Below are 20,136 nucleotides of genomic sequence, written 5' to 3'. Positions count from 1 at the left end.
GACACAGCGGCTGGATTAACAAGAAGTTAATCTTTAAGCCGATGTGTAACACTTGTATATTTTATGAATGTTTATTATGAGTATTTCTGTATTTTGAATTTGGCACTCTGCAATTTCACCGGATGTTGGCCAGGTGGGACGCTACCGTCCCACCGTAGGGACATAAATCAGTAGAGAGAATCAATACACTCTTCCCAACAGTGATGTACTCTACTGTCACTACGCCTGACATCAGTTTTACCCTGTCCAGAGTTATATTTCAGCATGCCGTTGTTCGCTTTCTAGTACCCTCTCTAGTACACCATCTTGCTAACCCAAACCAAATTGTACTGACTCGGATAGCTTCTTCTCACATTATTATTTTTAGCATAGTTCCAGCAACAATAGTGGATATGTAACCAGGCCAGCTCAGTAGCTCAGTTGTGTTTGGCTCGGTTCAGCTCAGTACAGTTTGGCATTGCTCAGCTCAGTTCGGCTCAGTAGTGTGAAAGGCTCACTAACTGTCCTCCAGTAGCTGCACTACCTCCTCTTTCTGACACTTCCTGGCCAGGTATAGGCCTGTGCAGCCTGTCGAATCCTTACTAATCCTCTCTGCCCCGTTGAATAGCAGGGCTTTGGTAATGAGAACGCTGGCATTCTAGGCAGCCAGGTGTAACGGGGTGGCCTGGCTGTTCTGAGCGTTTACGTTGGCACGACGCGTGATAAGCTGGAGCACACTGGGGAAAAGCCCGCCGTTACACTCCAAGTGGAGTGCCATCCAACCGCTATCCTCTGCCACGTTGGGATCGGCCTTAGCTGCCAGCAGCTTGGACACCACATTTTCCTGCCTGTGGTGGCAGGCCAAGTGGAGGGGCGTCCAGCCGCCCTTCCCTGGCAGGTCCACAGAGCCCTTGTGGGCTTCCCCTTCAGCGCAGCCAAGTGCATTGGCGTCCAACCCTGGAGGTTCCTGGGGTCGGGGATCGCCCCGTTGCCCAACAGCAACCTGCAGATGCCCGTGTGTCCATTGAGGGCAGCGAAGTGGAAAGGGGTGTAATGTCAGCTGTCCAGGGAGTTGACCGGCACCAGCTGTCACCAGCTGCCTGGCCACCCTGTTGTGGCCCTCCTCGGCTGCCAGGTGTAAAGCAGTGGTCAGGGAGTGGTCAGGGAGTGGTCCGTCCCGTTGTGGTCAACTCCCTTACTGAGCAGGAGCTTGGTGATGGTGAGGTGGCCGTACACACTTTCCACGTGAAGCACCATCCTCCCATGGAGCTCCTCGCGCTCGTCGGCGCTCCCCAGCCGCATCAGGAGGAGACGCACAACGTTCTCATGGCCGTTAGCCATGGTTTATTAAAATGTGCATGAATTTGCATACAAGTTGGCTTTATCTAAAGAGAGACAAGGCTTTCCTCCTATGCATTATTCATTTTGCACAGTTGTTGTTTTGTCCCAGGTCTAAGAGCCAGAACTAAATAAACATTTTGTCAGATGATCCAGAGGGACAGCTTTTTGTAAATTTCTCTAACTAGCAAAGCATTTCCTTCTTCAGTTCCAACCTGAAGGGTTGGCGAGTGAGCACGTGGATTTCTTAATGGAGATATAATGAAAATGAAGCGTTAGTAGTAGGTCGTCATAATAGCAGCACATCAACAAGTGAATGTTGTTATTAATGGAGTAGTTATTTATCACCTTTACATGTAACAGTTAGCTATTGATATTCTGCAGAACATTTTCTGTCCCATATATTGGAGATGGACATGTGACTGGAGCTAAGGAGAACTGTTTATAAGATGCACACGTTATACAACCATACAGTTGGCATTATCAAGGGCTTTTTTAAAATACACATGGGAGAGCAAACCATGAGAGACAGACAGAGAGAGAGAGAGCTTTCTATCTGTTATCTCAACATTGATGGAGGATGCAGCACTGAGCACTCACTCTTCTGCAGCTGGACGACAGCATGGTATAATCAGGTGAGTGTATCTATTCCCCTTTGCTTCATCCACCTATTCCCAGGACGTCATTCAGAGCGTCTGTCTTTCGAACAGTATCTGGAAATAAAGAAACAGACAAAGAGTATGTTGATAACAGAATCTCAAATTGCTGCATGCATCCGTCATACTCAAAATGTTAACAAGATGTGTACAAGTGTGAATATTGTAAGTTGTTCATTTAGAATTCTGTTCGAACATTGGTGTTTTTCATCTTGGGAAAAACAGATTATAAAATCCATGAGGCACTATAGTTTTATGAAAACGTTTCATAATGTACAACAACTGCTGTAGCCAAGACAATATTCAAGGGCCCAAGAAAAATCACACTGAAACAAACGTACACCTTTGTTCATACAGATTTAAGGTGTCCATTTTATGATAGTAGAATGCAAATAACCTATTCTTATGCATAATAATGCTGTAATATGGAAAATATAGGCTTACTGGCTCAATAGAGGAGGGGATGGTAATGCAGCTAATCAAATTGTGGTTGTAACAAAGTTTGATGCATAAATCAAATCCCACCGATATGCTTACAGGACCGGAAAAGTGTTGCTAATTTCGATGCGGCAGTGTTTGCATACATATGGTGTTCGTTAGTATTCATTAACATGGCACTTTAATCCTCTGCCTGAATTGCTTCCTAACTAGGTGACCTGCAGCTTCTGTAAATGATCCAATCTTATCCAAGTTAATTTTACAATATTACAATAAGGCATCTCACATCAATAAACATTACAGTGAGCAGAGCATGTGCTCTCAGAGTCTCTCTGAGTCTCCTCAAAGTCTAAGATCAGAAATCTTAGTCTACAAGCCCTGAACAGGATCATTATGATCTTTAACAGAAACAGATGCAGAGTTACTGAGTGCTGTGCAATTCAGGTCAGAGTGAGGGTAAAAAAAAAAAAGAACTTGTTAAATAAACTACTGGTAATTTACCAAATTTACCATCATTTTCTGTAATTAACAGGTAATCTATGGCAATCTATGGTAACTTTAGACATTTATGCTTTAATAGTAAAATGTATTCAAACTGGCTCTCATGATGACCGTAACAGGAATGGAAGACCCAGAGTTACCTCTGCTGCAGAGAATACTGTAAATTTATTAGAGCTACCAGCCTCAGAAATTGCAGCCCAAAGAAATGCTTCACAGAGTTCAAGTAACAGACACATCTCAACATCAACTGTTCAGAGGAGACTGTGTGAATCAGTCCTTCATGGTCGAATTGCTGCAAAGAAACCACTACTAAAGGACACCAGTAAGAAGAAGAGACTTGCTTGGGCCAAGAAACATGAGCAATGGACATTAGACCGGTGGAAATTTGTCCTTTGGTCTGGAGTCCAAATAGGAGATTTTTAGTTCCAACCTGTGCAATCTTTGTGAGACACGGTGTGGGTGAACAGATGATCTCCGCATGTGTATTTCCCACCGTTATGCATGGGGGAGGAGGTGTTATGGTGTGGGGGTGCTTTGCTGGTGCCTGTGATTTATTTAGAATTCAAGGCACACTTAACCAGCATGGCTACTACAGCATTCTACAGCGATACGGCATCCCATCCGGTTTGGGATGCCAAAACACACCTCCAGGCTGTGTAAGGGCTATTTTACCAAGAAGGAGAGTGATGGAGTGTTGCATCAGATGACCTGGCCTCCACAATCCCCCAACCTCAACCAAATTGAGATGGTTGGGATGAGTCAGACTGCAGAGTGAAGGAAAAGCAGCCAACAAGTGCTCAGCATATGTGGAAACTCCATCAAGACTGTTGGAAAAGCATTCCAGGTGAAGCTGGTTGAGAGAATGCCAAGAGTGTGCAAAGCTGTCATCAAGGCAAAGAGTGGCTATTTGAAGAACCTCACATATAAAATATATTTTGATTTGTTTAACCCTTTTTTCGTTACTACATGATTCCATATGTGTTATTTCATAGTTTTGATGTCTTCACTATTATTCTACAATGTAGAAAATAGTAAAAGTAAAGAAAATCCCTTGAATGAGTAGGTGTTCTAAAATTTTTGACCGGTAGTGTAAATTATTCTTTTTTTTATATACACTGCAAAAAAAAATAAAGGGAACACTAAAATAACACATCCTAGATCTGAATGAATGAAATAATCTTATTAAATACTTTTTTCCTTACATAGTTGAATGTGCTGACAACAAAATCACACAAAAATAATCAATGGAAATCCAATTTATCAACCCATGGAGGTCTGGATTTGGAGTCACACTCAAAACTAAAGTGGAAAACCACACTACAGGCTGATCCAACTTTGATGTAATGTCCTTAAAACAAGTCAAAATGAGGCTCAGTAGTGTGTGTGGCCTCCATGTGCCTGTATGACCTCCCTACAACGCCTGGGCATGCTCCTGATGAGGTGGCGGATGGTCTCCTGAGGAATCTCCTCCCAGACCTGGACTAAAGCATCCGCCAACTCCTGGACAGTCTGTAGTGCAACGTGGCGTTGGTGGATGGAGCGAGACATGATGTCCCAGATGTGCTCAATTGGATTCAGGTCTGGGGAACGGGCGGGCCAGTCCATAGCATCAATGCCTTCCTCTTGCAGGAACTGCTGACACACTCCAGCCACATGAGGTCTAGCATTGTCTTGCATTAGGAGGAACCCAGGGCCAACCGTACCAGCATATGGTCTCACAAGGGGTCTGAGGATCTCATCTCGGTACCTAATGGCAGTCAGGCTACCTCTGGCGAGCACATGGATGGCTGTGCGGCCCCCCAAAGAAATGCCACCCCACACCATGACTGACCCACCGCTAAACCGGTCATGCTGGAGGATGTTGCAGGCAGCAGAACGTTCTCCACGGCGTCTCCAGACTGTCACGTCTGTCACATGTGCTCAGTGTGAACCTGCTTTCATCTGTGAAGAGCACAGGGCGCCAGTGGCGAATTTGCCAATTTTGGTGTTCTCTGGCAAATGCCAAACGTCCTGCACAGTGTTGGGATGTAAGCACAACCCCCACCTGTGGACATCGGGCCCTCATACCACCCTCATGGAGTCTGTTTCTGACCGTTTGAGCAGACACATGCATATTTGTAGCCTGCTGGAGGTCATTTTGCAGGGCTCTGGCAGTGCTCCTCCTGCTCCTCCTTGCACAAAGGCAGAGGTAGCGGTCCTGCTGCTGGGTTGTTGCCCTCCTACGGCCTCCTCCACGTCTCCTGATGTACGGGCCTGTCTCCTGGTAGTGCCTCCATGATCTGAACACTACGCTGACAGACACAGCAAACCTTCTTGCCACAGCTCGCATTGATGTGCCATCCTGGATGAGCTGCACTACCTGAGCCACTTGTGTGGGTTGTAGACTCCGTCTCATGCTACCACTAGAGTGAAAGCACCGCCAGCATTCAAAAGTGACCAAAACATTAGCCAGGAAGCATAGGAACTGAGAAGTGGTCTGTGGTTACCACCTGCAGAACCACTCCTTTATTGGGGGTGTCTTGCTAATTGCCTATAATTTCCACCTGTTGTCTATTCCATTTGCACAACAGCATGTGAAATTTATTGTCAATCAGTGTTGCTTCCTAAGTGGACAGTTTGATTTCACAGAAGTGTGATTGACTTGGAGTTACATTGTGTTGTTTAAGTGTTCCCTTTATTTTTTTGAGCAGTATATATATCTGTGTCCGTATTGTCCATGAGTTTTTAGTAAATAGACTATATGGTTCAAGCGAAAATATCCTATATTTAATCAACAATGGCATTATTTTCAATTACCTCTGCAACTCTTCCAATTATTTACTTTTTTCACAACAAACAGTTCGGCCCCTAAACGTTTACAACAAACATATGTGGACATAGTAAAATGAATACGAGTGTGTAAAAAATATAAAGGATATTTAATACTGAAACACACAAATGGTTTTCGCTAAGTTGATGGGTTATATTTAGGATAATGTTTTACAGCTTTGTCATTCCATTTCTTTATCTTAAAATCATCTTATTTTACTATGTTGTATTTTTTACATGTGATGAAAATCCATGTAGATAAATAGGCAGAATCTACCGCACACCCAAAACTGAATTGTGAAGGTGCTGGAAACAAAATGCATAATTTGAGAAACAGGAAAAAGTATCCGCAAACTTCCAGTCAGATACAAATCCATTTTAATAGAGACTAAGCTTTCAGTCAGTTGACCTTCATCAGAGCATATCTCCACAAACAATAGTGGGACAAGTTAAGGCCACGCAGTGGGCCAGAGATAATTACAGACACCAGTGATAATCTGATGTACTTAAAAAGGCCACTAGATTTCTTGTGATGAAAATTCCATAAAATCCTAGAAATGTACCAACATTCTGGTAGTTTACTGGTACATTTCTAAAGTTACCAGTAATAGACCCTCCCTTTGCAACCCGTCTGAGGATTTGGCCTCAGCCAGTGTAAGATCAGCCAATCGTTTACTGAACAAAGACCACACAACATGTTCAGCCATATTGTGTCATTCTCCAACAGATGGGCTTGCCTTGTTTTGAAGAAACATTGCGCTGGAGCACTCACATGGGTAATGTGTGGGTTTAAAAGGTTTATTTTTTTTGTTGTTGAAAAGTTAAGCCTATGGCACTTGGAGACAACAAAGGCCGTTCATAATTTCTTTCTTGACTTTTAGTGATTACAAAGTGGTGGCCATTCTGTTTCTGATAATAACACGGTGTGGCTATTCTCCCCCTTTTGTTGTCTCTAAGATAGACTTGTTTTGTTGTTGTTTGCTGTTTGGTATGGCGAGGGATACACAATGTTATCTAGCCTGATGACAATGACCATAGGAGTTGGTTGGCCGTAGGTAGCCCAAAAGCATGGCAATGGAAAAATGTGGACTGAATTGGCTACTGGAGGGCTGCTGGTTTCAGATCATTACTATTGTGCCATTGAGTAAAACCCCAAAATATCTCTTCATCTTGCACTGCACTGTGGATGACCCTGTGCCTCTCAACATGTGGGTGTGTCTGGGTTTGGGAAAAAGGAAGAATATTTTTTTTTTCTTTCTAACCAAATTAACAATAATGTTTCCATTCTATTCTACAGTATTTTACAGCACAAACAGATCTGCAATCAGGTGAAGTGTTACCTGAGAAGTCAGCCTATCTCTGGGATCCTGATCCCAGCACCGTTGCAATATTGTGATCATCTGCTCACTTTCGTGTGGCTTGTCATCAGAGATCTTTTCCACACCTGACCTTTTACCTGTATCACAGGAAGTTATGTGTTCATTCAGATGAGAAATAATTTGAAAAAATGACCTCTCAAAGTAAAATGTGATTATTAGCTCGTATAGTTTAACAACCTGAACTTTGTCAAACACTACTGTGTCTGTGATTCAATAAAAAAAAAAATCTGATACATGAATCAGAATGCATTACCACTACTCACATTTCCCACCTTGATAAGGTTCTTCTGGGTCAGGATTTCCCACATAACAACAGAGAAGCTAAATTAAAACAAGGAACACGTAATACCGGATAACGTGTATGTGGTTCTTTCCCCATGTGTCTAATTAGACTGAAGAAAAATATAAATGCAACATGCAACAATTTCAAAGATTTTACTCAGTTACGGTTCATATAAGGAAATCCTTCAATTGAAATACATTCATTATGTGTCAAGGGTGTCGTATGAACGAGACCAAGGCGCAGCGATGTATCATTCCACATATTTTATTTAACTGTGAAACTATGCCAGACATACAAATAAACTAATTAAACCAACAAACCGTGACGAAGAGGTGCAACATACACTGACTCAAAAAGTAATCTCCCACAAACCCAGGTGGAAAAAACAACTACTAAATATGATCCTCAATTAGAGACAACGATGACCAGCTGCCTCTAATTGGAGATCGTCCCCAAAAAAAACAACATAGAAAAACAGAAACTAGAACCACACAACAGAAAAAGTAAAATAGACAAAACCCCCTGTCACGCCCTGACCTACTCTACCATAGAAAATAAAAGCTTTCTATGGTCAGGACGTGACATTATGCCCTAATCTATTGATTTCACATGACTGGGAATACAAATATGCATCTGTTGGTCACAGATACGTTTTTTTTTTAAGGTAAGGGCGTGGATCTGAAAACCAGTCAGTATCTATTGTGACCACCATTTGCCTCTAGCAGCACAACACATCTCCTTCGCATATAGTTGATCAGGATGTTGATTGTAGCCTGTGGAATGTTGTCCCTCTCCTCTTTGATGGCTGTGTGAAGTTGCTGGATATTGATGAGAACTGGAACACGCTGACGTACACGTCAATCCAGAGCATCCCAAACCTGGTCAATGGGTGACATGTCTGGTGAGTATGCAGGACATGGAAAAACTGGGACATTTTCAGCTCCCAGGAATTGTGTACAGGTCTTTGCGACATGGGTGATGGCGGCAGATAAATGGCATGACAATGGCCATCAGGATCAAGTCACGGTATCTCTGTGCATTCAAATTGCCATCGATAAAATACAATTGTGTTTGTTGTCCGTAGCTTATGCCTGCCCATACCATAACCTCACCACCACCATGGGGCACTCTGTTCACAACGTTGACATCAGCAAACCACTCGCCCATACAACTCTATACATGCTGTCTGCCATCGGCCTGGTACAGTGGAAAGCGGGATTCATCCATGAAGAGCCCACTTCTCCAGCGCACCAGTGGCCATCAAAGGTGAGCATTTGCCCACAGTTTCATCAGCTGTCCTGGTGGCTGGTCTCAGACGATCCTGCAGATAAAGAAGCAGGATGTGGAGGTCCTTGGCTGGCGTGGTTACACATGGTCTGTGGTTGTGAGGCTGGTTGGACATACTGCCAATTTCTCTAAAATGATGTTGGAGGTGGCTTATGGTAGAGAAATTAACATTCAATTCTCCAGCAACAGCTCTGGTGGACATTTCTGCATTCAGTATGCTAATTGCATGCTCCCTCAACTTGAGACATCTGTGGCATTGTGTTGTTGACAAAACTGCACATTTTAGAGTGGCCTTTTATTGTCCCCAGCACAAGGTGCACCTGTGTAATAATCATGCTGTTTAATCAGATTCTTGATATGCCATACCTGTAGGTGGATGGATTATCTTGGCAAAGGTGAAATGCTCAGTAACAGGGATGCAAACAAATTGTGCAGAGAATTGGAGAGAAATACGATTTTTTGTGTGTATGGACATTTTCTGGGATAATTTATTTCAGCACATGAAACATGGGACCATGGGACATGTTGCGTTTATATTTTTGTTAAGTGTCTATTAAATCTAAATTACATGATCAAAGATAATACCTCATTAGAAACAATATTGAAAAAAATCTGTGACTTATAGTTAGTGTTAATAAATAAGAGTTAGTGTTAATTATAGTTAGTTTGTTTGTATTACTTCATACACTAGGGAATTTGTCTGCAGAGAGAGAGAACTAGCCTATTGACACAGTTCTATAGTGGGCCTATGTGTGAGTTTGTAGGAATTCGCCTTTGGCAACAACCTTACCCGTAAACATCGAACTTGGTTCCCGGATGCTCAGGGCACAGGGTAAAAGTCTCTGGAGGCATGTAGCAAATGTTTCCTCTTGCCGTCAAATTCTCAATGAATTCCTTCTTGCTCCCAACCTCCCACTTAATTAAGCCAAAATCTGAAATCTTTGGAGGGAAATTTTATTCATACTGATAATCATTAGCATGTACCACTGAACTCTTATTGAAATATAACCCTACACTTTTTAATGTTTGCATGCCTAATTAAAAAAGAGTCAAGAGATCATTAATGACCCTCGTCTCGCTCATTACACTTTAAAAAAAGTAATAGCTGCTTTAACGGCATATCAGCGTCTCTAAAGAGCTATCCTCACCTTGATGTGGAGGTGATCGTCTAGAAGGATGTTTGAAGGCTTGAGGATCAGGTGGAGAAGTGGAGGGTTCATGCTGTGAAGGAAGTTCATGTCCATGGTGGCCTCGTGAACCGCTTGGAACTTCTTGGGCCACATCATCAACATGTGGCTGGTGAGGAGATGATCCAGGGAGCCATTACTCATGTACACCATCACCATGCCGGGAGGGTCATTACACACCCCGTAGATGTACTTGAATGTCACTTTCTCCATCTTGGATGCCTCCTCTATCATTCTCCTACAAACAAAGAAAGGACAAGTGTAAGGGAGAGTTGACAGGGTTTTTTCACACCTGACTAGCCTCAGCAAAAAATGTTGTGTTGTCAGTTTCAATCTTTCAAATTTATTTTCCCGGTATTTAGACCACTACTGCAAACTGCTACTTATCCAAACGCCCAAATGTGTTCTCTTTTAGTGATTGTTATTCTATTAAAAACTGGCAATTAAATGACGTGATTTATTGGTTGCTCTGTTCTAGAGTATATCCTGTCATAAAGCCACAATAACAATACATGAAGAAACTGGTGCGAGTGAAGATGGTATCGAAGCTTTTCAGGGCACACTTATCCCTCCAAAGCTTGAGTTTCACTCTGTAGACCTGGCCAAAGCTGCGTTCCGTCACCTTAATCCAGTCAGCCTCAAAGTCATCCTTCTTGAAGATCCTGAACTTCTCGATGCCCCTGCCAACACGATCCATGGGGGCAGAGCTCCTCCTGTGTGTCACAACACCGTCTCTAATCTCACATAAACCCAGACTGCCTGACAAGAAAATCCTTAGGTTCCCATCAGACAGCAGGAAGGAAACCTGATAAATCAGGTAGCTCTGATACCTGAAATGCTGTAGTGTATATACTCACTCAAGTGCTATGATGAGCTTTAATGCATGAGTATTTGACAGTATTTGACATCCGAGTATCAATCAATCAGCAGGTATATCTCCAGCAGGTATATCTCTCTGGTCACCCCCAAAGCCAATTCCTCCTTTGGCCGTCTCTCCTTCCAGTTCTCTGCTGCCAATGACTGGAACGAACTACAAAAATCTCTGAAACTGGAAACACTTATCTCCCTCACTAGCTTTAAGCACCAGCTGTCAGAGCAGCTCACAGATCACTGCACCTGTACATAGCCCATCTATAATTTAGCCCAAACAACTCCCTCTTCCCCTACTGTATTTATTTATTTATTTATTTTGCTCCTTTGCACCCCATTATTTCTACTTTGCACTTTCTTCTACTACAAATCTACCATTCCAGTGTTTTATTGTATAGTGTTATTGTATTTACTTTGCCACCATGGCCTTTTTTCCTTTACCTTCCTTATCTCACCTCATTTGCTCACATCATACATAGACTTATTTTTCTACTGTATTATTGACTGTATATTTGTTTTACTCCATGTGTAACTCTGTGTTGTTGAATGTTGTCGAACTGCTTTGCTTTATCTTGGCCAGGTCGCAATTGTAAATGAGAACTTGTCCTCAATTTGCCTACCTGGTTAAATAAAGGTGAAATAAAATAAATAAAAAACAATCCTGTCTCGGAACTCTACGGACAATTCCTTCGAACTCATGGCTTGGTGTTTTGCTCTGACATGCACTGTCAACTGTGTGACCTTATAAAGGCAGGTGTGTTTCTAAAAAAAATCTAAAACCCTGTTTTGCTTTGTCATTATGGGATATTGTGTGTAGATTGATGAGGGAATAACATGATTTAATCAATTTTAGAATAAGTCTGTAACGTAACAGAATGTGGAACAAGGGAAGGGGTCTGAATACTTTCCGTATGCACTGTATTTAATCCTTTATTTTTGTCACTAAGCAGTCTCCATATAGACATCCACTTTTTTGTGACTGGTACCGGGGACCTTCAGACGAGTCTTGTGAGGCCTGTTGGCGTCCTAGAGCAAAACCGACATGTACAAGTCTCACCTTTCCATAGATGTGTCATAATAGTTTGTAGGCCAAACCGTTCGGAGTGTTACTACATAGGCGGATGTGGTGGATTGAGACACATCCAATGCAAAAAAAAAACAGATACAGTATCTCTATCTTAAATTGACAGATTTTTATGGTGATTTTTTTATTGTGCTAATTCGATTTCGCAGGGGAGCTGACATTGATCTTAGGGAGATCATTATGGGAAATTGTGTGCTCAGATGAAAAAATGTACCTCACTTGACACTTGATTGCCAGCAGTACTCTACTTTATGATTATGGAAATGGCTTCATCTTTAATGTTCTTTTTTATCATTAAAGGAACATTACACTCCAAAATGACCTGTTTTCACCTGAAAAGTGGTACAATGTAAAGATGAATTCACATCCTACTCCATCGGTCGTGTAGATACAGCTATGGAAAAGATCATCAATCCAAACTAATTTTGGATTGTTTCATATAGCTGGATTTACAAAATAGATGGCCTCGGACGTTAAAGTATGTCATCAGAAGAAGTCTGAAAACATTTGATCAAACTTAGATTACTGTACTGTCACATTAAAACTACTTGCTGAAGAGTCAGCTTCTTTTACCAACTGAAAACGACTTTCAAAAGCCTGTTAAAGAGCACATACAGTAATGGCTAAAAGTTTTGAGAATGACACAAATATTAATTTTCACAAAGTCTGCTGCCTCAGTTTGTATGATGGCAATTTGCATATACTCCAGACTGTTATGAAGAGTGATCAGATGAATTGCAATTAATTGCAAAGTCCCTCTTTGCCATGCAAATGAACTGAATCCCCCAAAAACATTTCCACTGAATTTCAGCCCTGCCACAAAAAGACAGGCTGACATCATGTCAGTGATTCTCTCGTTAACACAGGTGTGAGTGTTGATGAGGACAAGGCTGGAGATCACTCTGTCATGCTGATTGAGTTCGAATAACAGACTGGAAGTTTCAAAAGGAGGGTGGTGCTTGGAATCATTGTTCTTCCTCTGTCAACCATGGTTACCTGCAAGGAAACACGTGCCGTCATAAAGTTGATTCAGCTGCGGGATCGGGGCACCACCAGTACAGAGCTTGCTCAGGAATGGCAGCAGGCAGGTGTGAGTGCATCTGCACGCACAGTGAGGCGAAGGCTTTTGGAGGATGGCCTGGTGTCAAGAAGGGCAGCAAAGAAGCCACTTCTCTCCAGGAAAAACATATCAGGGACAGACTGATATTCTGAAAAAGGTACAGGGATTGGACTGCTGAGGACTGGGGTAAAGTCATTTTCTCTGATGAATCCCCTTTCCAATTGTTTGGGGCATCTGGAAAAAAGCTTGTCCGGAGGTGAGCTCTACCATCAGTCCTGTATCATGCCAACAGTAAAGCATCCTGAGACCATTCATGTGTGGGGTTGCTTCTCAGCCAAGGGAGTGGGCTCACTCACAATTTTGCCTAAGAACACAGCCATGAATAAAGAATGGTACCAACATATCCTCCGAGAGCAACCTCTCCCAACCATCCAGGAACAGTTTGGTGATGAACAATGTCTTTTCCAGCATGATGGAGCACCTTGCCATAAGGCAAAAGTGATAACTAAGTGGCTCGGGGAACAAAACATCGATATTTTGGGTCCATGGCCAGGAAACTCCCCAGACCTTAATCCCATTGAGAACTTGTGGTCAATCCTCAAGAGGCTGGTGGACAAACAAAATCCCACAAATTCTGACAAACTCCAAGCATTGATTATGCAAGAATGGGCTGCCATTAGTCAGGATGTGGCCCAGAAGTTAATTGACAGCATGCCAGGGCGGATTGCAGAGGTCTTGAAAAAGAAGGGTCAACACTGCAAATATTGACTCTTTGCATCAACTTCATGTAATTGTCAATAAAAGCCTTTGACACTTATGAAATGCGTGTAATTATACTTCAGTATTCCATAGTAACATCTGACAAAAATATCTAAAGACACTGAAGCAGAAAACTTTGCGGAAATTAATATTTGTGTCATTCTCAAAACATTTGGCCACGACTGTACAGTATATGCTCATTATAATATTTTTAGACCCCGCAAAGCTTATCTCATATTATCTTCTAAGTTCTCTTCAGACTTAACATGCATAGTCGTCCTTGATAGCAAGGGCCTCGAACGCACAATGAAAAACAAAATGTCTCATTGTATAACTTCTCCCATCTGGAATCCTCCTAGAGAGAAGCCTTTCATTTGTATGACACTTGCCTTTTCTGTGCTCAGAGGAACTGCACTCAGAGTCAAAAGAAAAGTCCCCAAGCAAGCCGTATGCACACGCCTTGTAACTAATTAGACGACATCAGATACAGTGCTGGGCAAATCAATTAGCATTGTGCTTTGCAGATTCAGACTCTCGGGTGATGCAGCAGTGGCTGTTGCAGGAGGATTGCACCAGCGCCAGTCTCCTATCATAACAATGCCTCCTTGGCTGATACTTATTCTAAATATCTGTGTGCGTCACAAATGGCATCCTATTCCCTAGATTAGAGCACAACTTTTGACCAGGGGTTAATAGGGGATGCCCATAGGGCTTTGTTTAAAAGTATTGTACTAAATAGGGAAAAGAGTGACATTTGGCACGAACATGCTGTCCTCACTTTTCCGCTCCATTAGTGTAGTGGTAGCCTATCATTCAGGAAAGGTGTAAAGTTAGGTAATTTATGAGCAGCCCGGGTGCATGTGAAGTCAATTCAGGAAGATTAGAAAATAAAGATATCCTCCTAGAGTTATCCTGTTGTTCTGCCTATGGCTTGCAGATTTATGTCATACTTACACTCTAGTAAACCTTTTACAAGGTATGTTTGTCTGAGACAGAGTGGGCCTTCGTGAACAATTTAGAAACGTAACATTGAATCTTTCATGGACACACCTACTCATTCAAGGCATTTTCTTTATTTTTACTATTTTCTACATCAAAACTATGAAATAACACATATGGAATCATGTAGTAACCAAAAAAGTGTTAAACAAATGAAAATATATTTTAGATTTGAGATTCTTCAAAGTAGCCACCCTTTGCCTTGATGACAGCTTTGCACACTCTTGGCATTCTCTCAACCAGCTTCATGAGGAATGCTTTTACAACAGTCTTGAAGGAGTTCCCACATATGCTGGGCACGTGTTGGCTGCTTTTCCTTGACTCTGCGGTCCAACTCATCCCAAAACTTCTCAATTGGGTTGAGGTCGGGTGATTGTGGAGGCCAGGTCATCTGATGCAGCACTCCATCACTCTCCTTCTTGGTCAAATAGCCCATATCGAGCCTAATGTTGTTTTTGGGGTTATTGTTCTGTTGAAAAGCAAGTAATTGTCCCACTTAGCGCGAACCAGAGGGGATGGCATATTACTGCAGAATAATGTGGTAGCCATGCTGGTTAAGTGTGCCTTGAAATCTAAATAAATCACAGACAGTGTCACCAGCAAAGCAACCCCACGCCATCACACCTCCTCCTCTGTGCTTCACGGTGGAAACCACACATGCAGAAATCATCTGTTCACCTACTCTGCACCTTACAAATACACAGGGGTTGGAACTAAAAATCTAAAATTTGGACTCATCAGACCAAAGGACAGATATCAACCTGTCTAATGCCCATTGCTCGTGTTTCTTGGCCCAAGCAAGTCTCTTCTTCTTATTGGTGTCATTTAGTAGTGGTTTATTTGCAGAATTCGACCATGAAGGCCTGATTCATGCAGTCTCCTCTGAACAGTTGATGTTGAGATGTGTCTGTTACTTGAACTCTGTGAAGCATTTATTTGGGCTGCAATCTGAGGTGCAGTTAACTCTAATGAAAGTATCCTCTGCAGCAGAGGTAACTCTGGGTCTTCCTTTCTTGTGGCGGTCCTCATGAGAGCCAGTTTCATCATAGCACTTGATAGTTCTGCAACTGCACTTGAAGAAACTTTCAAAGTTCTTCACATTTTCTGGATTGACTGACATTCGGGTCTTAAAATAATGATGGACTGTAATTTCTCTTTGCTTATTTGAGCTGTTCTTGCCATAATATGGATTTGGTCTTTTACCAATAGGGCTATCTTCTGTATACTGACTGGCTCAAATGCACTAAGAAGGAAAGAAATTCCAAAATATATTTTTATTTGTTTAACACTTTTTTGGTTACTACATGATTCCATATGTGTTATTTCATAGTTTTGATGTCTTCACTATTATTCTACAATGTAGAATAAAGAAAAACCCTTGAATGAGTAGGTGTGTCCAAACGTTTGACTGGTACTGTAAGAGGGAGAGGTTTGCTTAGAGGCCTATACTGTACATTGTGGGCCTGTACAGCATGACCCACTGTGCTTTTTATTCGCACGTTGTTAACAAAACAAAATTATAATTAGTTCAGCTTCAGGATATTTCAGATCTACTGAAAGAGCATTCCAAATCTCTGCCACTCAAATTCTTCTCAGCTTCCCTTACGTCTCTTTTTTTGCATCTGTCTCCTTCCCTGCAGTGCAGTTTTCAGGAGCTTTCGTATTAACGGCTCATTGATTAATTTGGACTTGGGCCCATGTGTCTCATAATGCCTGGAGGTTGGGATTCTGAGACTATTCTCATTTTTTGCTTCCAGCTGCGCACGGTTTGTTCACCCTTTCAACTACAAGGATTTTTTTTATTAACAAATCCTCTTCAACACAATTTCCCCTTGCCTCCTAAATCTGCTCAGCCTCTTCTCCCTCCGGGCTGTCTGCGCTGATCTCCCTGCGTGTGCGTGTGTGTGCATGTGCTGTGTGTGTGATCTGTGATTTACATATGGAGTTATCTTAAAGGCGATGTTTGCCTGCTGTCCAGGGAGGGAGTAAACACATCAGAGTGATGCTTTACGTAATTCTGGCTCAATACTCTCTCTCAACATCGGGACGCTATAGATCATGGCAGACAGGCTGAGCTGTTAATTTGAAAGGGGTGTATGCATGAGAGACTGATACAATGTGATCTATCTTTATTAATAGACAAAACAATGAAGAGTGATAGGCCTATTATTAAACAACTCCATGAGAAAACAAATTGCTTTTCTGTGAGATATGAATTGCTACTTCCGGGCCTTTTTTGTCTATTGGTAGGTAATAAATTTCCAAACGCAAAACTCCTATATGTCTTTTAGTACATTTTGCCAATATGCCACAAACTATGAAGCCTTATATCCATTCCCCAGGTTACTCGAGACACACATTTAGCTCAAATTGGCAACTACAGTACGCGCAATTTCCTTTCATAGGATAGCCGGAGACGAAGTCGTTATTATCCTTTGGGTGATCGGGTGAACGCTCTTGGGTGTATGACATCACTCCGAGCCCTTACCAAACAAAGGTGGACAATTTCTCTCGCCTCGGATGTAGAATCAGTAGTAACCACCAAGTTCAATGACAGTTATCTTAAATTTAAAATACATATCTAATATTCCAGCAACCCAATAACATTGTCGCCGAGGAGGGCTTATTAGCTAGGTAAAGGGATTGAGTCATCTCAGCCGTTTTCTTATAAAATAGCTCCGCTAACAACGCTAGCTAGTTATTGTTAGCTACAGTTGAAGTCGGAAGTTTACATACACCTTAGCCAAATACATTTAAACTCAGTTTTTCACAATTCCTGACATTTAATCCAAGTAAAAATTCTCTGTTTTAGGTCAGTTAGGATCACCACTTTATTTTAAGAACGTGAAATGTCAGAATAATAGTAGAGAGAATTATTTATTTAGGCTTTTATTTCTTTCATCACATTCCCAGTGAGACAGAAGTTTACATACACCCAATTAGTATTTGGTAGCATTGCCTTTAAATTGTTTAATTTGGGTCAAACGTTTCGGGTAGCCTTCCACAAGCTTCCAACAATAAGTTGGGTGAATTTTGGCCCATTCCTCCTGACAGAGTGTAACGGTTGTCGTCGGATAAAGCGGACCGAGATGCAGCGGGGAAATGTGCACTCATCTTCTTTTTTATTTAGTTGGCAAAGAAGGTGAACCAAAAATAAACACGTACACAAAAAGAAACAACGACGAATAACAGTCCTGTAAGGCTTGAAGCTATACACAGAAACAATCTCCCACAAAACACTAATACAAACACATACCTATATATAGGACCCTCAATCAGAGACAACTAAAAACACCTGCCTCCAATTGAGAGTCCAACACCCAATTACCTAGACATAGAAATACTAAACTAGAGAGAACATAGAAATACAAAAAACATAGAACATAACCCAAAACCCAGAAATAATCAATCAAACACCCATCTAAACAAACCACCACCCCGAACCACATAAAACAAATACCCTCTGCCACGTCCTGACCAAACTACAATAACAAATAACCCCTATTACTGGTCAGGACGTGACAGTACCCCCCCCCCCCCCAAAGGTGCAGACCCTGGATGCACCTCACATAAATAAACAAATACCCCCCAACACAAAAAGAATCCCCCTAAACGAAAGGGAGGGTGGCTGCCGTCACCGACAGCACTCGTGCAACCCCCCCCCCCCCCCCCCCCCCCTCCCCAACCCACCTATACTGGAGGTGGCTCAGGTTCCGGTCTACTACCCCCACCCAACCTGTCCACCCCTGCATAATGCTCAGGGCTGTATAATGTCTCTGGGGGCTCCGGACTGTAGGCCGACTCTGGAAGCTCCAGACTGAAGGCCGACTCACTCGGTTCCGGACTGTAGGCAGACTCACTCGCTTCCGGACTGCAGGCAGACTCACTCGGTTCCGGACTGCAGGCAGACTCACTCGGTTCCGGACTGCAGGCAGACTCACTAGGTAATACAATAACCCCAAAAACAAACAAAAAATAATCCCAAACTAAAGAGAGGGACGGGAGGGTGGCTACCATCACCGACGGCTCCCGTGCTACACCCTCCCCTCCCCAATCCACCAACTACGGAGGTGGCTCAGGCCCCGGCCTTAGTCCCCAACCTAACCTGTCCACACCCGCTGAAGACTCAGGGCTAAGGCGTGTTGCTTGAGACCTCGGGCTGATGCGCGTCGCTGCAGACCTCGGGCTGATGCGCGTCGCTGGAGACCTCGGGCTGATGCGCGTCGCTGGAGACCTCGGGCTGATGCGTGTCACTGGGGACCTCGGACTGGAGGGTGACTCTGGGTGCTCCGCACTGGAGGGCAACTCTGGCTGCACCGGTTCCGGATTGTAGGGCAACTCTGGCTGCGCCGGTTCCGGACTGTAGGCCGTCTCTGCAGGCTCCGGACTGTGGGCCGTGTCTGCAGGCTCCGGACTGTGGGCCGTGTCTGCAGGCTCCGGACTGTGGGCCGTCTCTGCAGGCTCCGGACTGTGGGCCGTCTCTGCAGGCTCCGGACTGTGGGCCGTCTCTGCAGGCTCCGGACTGTGGGCCGTCTCTGCAGGCTCAGGACTGTGGGCCGTCTCTGCAGGCTCCGGACTGTGGGCCGTCTCTGCTGGCTCCGGACTGTGGGCCATCGCCGGAAGCACTGGACGGGAAACTGTCGCTGGAAGCTCTAGATGGGGCACTGTCGTCGGAAGCTCTGGACGGGGTACTGTCGTCGGAAGCTCTGGACGGGGTCTGCGCACTGGAAGCCTAGTGCATGGGGCTGGTACTGGAGGTACCAGACTGGAGACACGCACCCCAAGGCTAGTGCGAGGAGCAGGAACAGGACATACTGGACTGGGCTGACGCACTGGAAGCCTAGTGCGTGGTGCTGGTTTTGGAGGTACCAGACTGGAGACACGCACCCCAAGGCTAGTGCGAGGAGCAAGAACAGGACGAACTGGAGGCCTGGTGCGTGGTGCTGGCTTTGGAGGCGCCAGACTAGAGACACGCACCTCAGGGCTAGTGCGAGGAGCAGGAACTGGATACACCGGGCCATGAACAAGCACTGGAGGTCTGGAGCGCACAGCCTGCACCACCCATCCTGGCTGGGTAATCACAGTAGCCCTGCACGGGCGGAGTGCTGGCACAGGTCGCACTGGGCTGTGCAAAGGCCTGATGGCTGCCATGCATAGAGCAGGCGTAGGGTAGCCTGGGCCTAGGAGACGCACTGGTGGCCAGATGCGCTGCGCAGGCATACTCCTACCTGGCTGGATGCCCACTCTAGCACGGCACTTACGGGGGGCTGGTATCGCTCGCACCGGACTGTGCGTGCGCATGGGCGAGATCGTGCGCACTTCCGAAAAGACCGGTGCTCTTCTCCCCGCCAAACGCTCCCCATAATAAACACGGGAGTTGGCTCAGGTCTATTGCCTGACCTAGCCACACTCCCCGTGTGCCCCCCCCCCAAACATTTCTTGGGGGTGCCTCTCGGGTTTGCCAATCGGCGCGTATAATGCCTCGTAACGGCACTGCTCCGCCTTGGC

The 20,136-nt window shown here is 44.0% G+C and overlaps 1 pseudogene; it reads right to left on the bottom strand.

The window, feature by feature from the left end:
- Positions 1-496: 496 nt before the first annotated feature.
- LOC106612423 (uncharacterized) overlaps positions 497-20,136 on the bottom strand; it is a 69,230-nt pseudogene continuing 49,590 nt past the window's right edge.

The sequence above is a fragment of the Salmo salar genome, chromosome 09, assembly GCF_965601325.2.
Source record: "Salmo salar chromosome 09, fSalSal1, whole genome shotgun sequence".
In the NCBI taxonomy this organism is placed as follows: Eukaryota; Metazoa; Chordata; class Actinopteri; order Salmoniformes; family Salmonidae; genus Salmo; species Salmo salar.
Note: the sequence above shows the minus strand (reverse complement) of the source record. Positions and strands in the feature narration are given on the sequence as shown.